General features: G+C 40.6%; 1 non-coding gene across 1 annotated transcript; it reads left to right on the forward strand.

The window, feature by feature from the left end:
- Window positions 1-1,954: 1,954 nt before the first annotated feature.
- On the forward strand, window positions 1,955-2,087 carry LOC114616460. The gene has a single exon (XR_003710636.1). It is a non-coding gene; the product is annotated as a small nucleolar RNA SNORA51 (small nucleolar RNA).
- Window positions 2,088-3,131: the final 1,044 nt, after the last annotated feature.

The following is a 3,131-nucleotide window of genomic DNA, read 5'->3' on the forward strand; positions in this document are numbered from 1 at the left end:
GATCCTTCATAAGATCACTCCCCAGACCCTTTCAAGAACTCTACCAGGACCAGAGAGGTGTCTTCAGCAAGCAGAGAACTTATCCTAAATTCTAGTTCAGGGACATATGTGGTAAGAAAAGAGCCAATTCCCACAAGTTGCCCTCTGATCTTCCTATGTGTACTGATCTTCATAAATGTCCTGTGGCACGGCCCCTCCACCATCACTAACACACAAATTAAATACATAACCAAATAAAGAAATAAATGAAACTTCCTAATTAAAAACAAAAAAACAACTACTAAGCTCAGGATCTCCAGGAGGTGATGCCAGGAACAGAGAACCTTGAAGTCCTTCTCTAGTGATCTTTTAAAGCTCTACCATTCGGGAAATTATTGTTTAGGAACTAAAGTTCTCAGGAATTCATGACTCCAAAACTCCTGATGCTGTCTTTTAAACAAATACCCAGAAAGTTACTTAGCAGTTTGGCTCCAAATAAACTAGTTTCCTTATATTCTTACAACTAGAGAGATGGCTCAGTGGTTAAGAGCCCTTGCTGCTCTTCCAGGGAAACCCAGCTCAGTTTCTGGGACCCACATCAGGTGAGTTAATAAATAAATTTTAAACAATTATTGTATTACTTTTATTCTCTGTGTGTCTGCCCATATGTGCACATTCATGCAGGTGCCAAGAAAAACAGAAGAAAGTATCTCGATCCCTAGAGCTAGAATTACATGTGATTGTGAGCATCCCAACATCAATGCTGGGATTTGAACTTGGGTCCTCTTTAAGAGCAAGTGCTTTCTGATTTTTTTAAATGTATGCATTTTTATTTTATGTGTATGGGTGTTTTGCCTGCATGAATGTCTGTCCACCTCTTGCATGCAGTGTCCACAGAGGCCAGAAAAAGGCACTGCATCTGTTTGGACTGGAGTTACAGGCAGTTATCCACTATCCGTTTCTCAAGCCCCAAACCCCACAGCTCTGCTGTGGGTCTAGCACAAAACACACCTTTCCTCAAAGCTGAGAAAAACCTGACCCACAAACAGTATTACAGGGAGCTGGAACAACAGAAACAATGCTAAGCAACTCCAGTCCTTCAAGCCCAAAAAGTAATTGTGTTTCGTGAGAAAAAGCTAAAAGTTCACACAGCCTCTATCGGTCTTTCTCAAACTTGTCTTCATAGTTTTCTAAAACGATAGTTCTCTAAAAACAGAGGAAAAACAAAAGTCAAGTATTAGAAAACAGAACTATATGACCCAGCTACACCATTCCTGGATATACATACCCAAGGGACTTTATATGTATTTATGGATATGTATTATATCTTATTATAAACATACCTGCATATCCATATTCACTGACATTCTATTCATAGGAAATGGAATCAACCTAGATACCCAACAACTGGCAAATGAATAATAAAATGTAGTACAATAAAATATTACCTAGCTGTAAATAAAAATGACATCATGGCCGGGCGGTGGTGGCGCTCGTCTTTAATCCCACCACTTGGGAGGCAGAGGCAGGCGGATTTCTGAGTTCGAGGCCAGCCTGGCCTACAGAGTGAATTCCAAGACAGCTGGGGCTACACAGAGAAACCCTGTCTCGAAAAAACAAACAAACAAAAAAGACATCATGAAATTTGCAGGCAAATGGATGGGGGAAAATTAACCTGAAGAGGGTCATCAGGCCCAAAAAGACAAACATTGTATGTTGTCTCTCATACATAGATCCTTGCTTCAAATCTTTTACTTTGTGTGTTTAACCTGGAGAAGTCACTCAGGAAGAAGGGATATCAAAATACAGGTGTAGATAGAATACTGAGTGCAGAGAAGTGTCAAGCAGATAGTGCGGTAAAGTGGACAGGAAACCAAGGAGGCATGAGAAGAGCTAATAAAAATAAAGATTGCATGAACAAGCTGCACAGGAACCTATGATCTTGCAACTCAAATACTATCATAAGACACAACAGGGCCTCCTTGTGCTTATCACAGGCTGTGTTCCTACACTGACTGGATGGAAAGAGGAGGCAGAATAAGCCTACCCTATGTACACCCCAGCCTAGGCCACTCTACCTGCTCTGTATTGTGAATGGAGAGGCATGGGGAAAAAAGAAAGACACAACAGAACTCATGAGATATGAATAAGGGAAGGGGTAAAATGAGGAGCTAAAGACTGAAGAGGGGTTGGGAGTACAGGGGGAGGTTTACCAAAAGTAGGAATACATGAAGAAGCATTATGAAAACCTATTACTTTGTAAGCTAATTAAAACATATTTAATTTTTCTTTAAAAAAAGAAGTTTGAATGACAGTACCCCACATGGGTGAACAAGGCTGCTCCCAAAAGATGGGTTATTAAATGAAATAGCTGTGTAATGACAGGTCACTTCCCCATGAGTTATGGCCAGGTGGCCCCAGAAGTACCCAAAGCAATTCCGAGCCCTGCCATTGCTCCTGCTGTCCACCATAACTAGCTGGTAATACCTAACTGCTGAAGACATCTCACACCTCAGTTCTGGGACATAAAAATCAATCTTGAATTCATCAGGAAACTCTTTCCCTACCATCTGGCTTTCATGATGCAAAAAAAGTTCTAGAGAAGAGACATCAGTAATGTCCTAGACCCTGAATGCAGGAATACATGCCTGCTAGGGACACTATACCTACTGAGTATAGCCATGGTAAAGCTCTCATGGTATAACCACCTACTCTCTTGATTAGATCTGAGATCTGGCGGCACTGAGGCGAGGTAGAGGGAAGAACTGCAGGAGATAGAATCAATTTTTCAGAGAATACATCAACTTTTTCAAAGAACTGTTTAAAAGTTAACAAGAAAAATCAAGTTCGTGGCCAGCCTGGTCTACAGAGTGAGTTCCAAGACAGCCCGGGCTATAAAGAGAAACCCTGTCTCGAAAATAAAAAAAAGAAAAAAAGAAAAAAAAAGAAAAAGAAAAAGAAAAATCAAGGAGGAGTTATCATTAGACTTTCAGCGATGCTGTAATAGATGCAGTCCTGTAGGGTGGAACTTGTGACCCTAGGTTTGCTGTGTTTCATCTCTGGGGCCCCAATCTCTCAGCAATATTTTCTAACTCATGAAATAATGCCAAATAAGCTTAGCACATAAATTCTTCTGAGTAGAATAAAGAAAA

Source organism: Grammomys surdaster, unplaced genomic scaffold (genome assembly GCF_004785775.1).
Source record: "Grammomys surdaster isolate TR1022 unplaced genomic scaffold, NIH_TR_1.0 320703, whole genome shotgun sequence".
NCBI lineage: Eukaryota > Metazoa > Chordata > Mammalia > Rodentia > Muridae > Grammomys > Grammomys surdaster.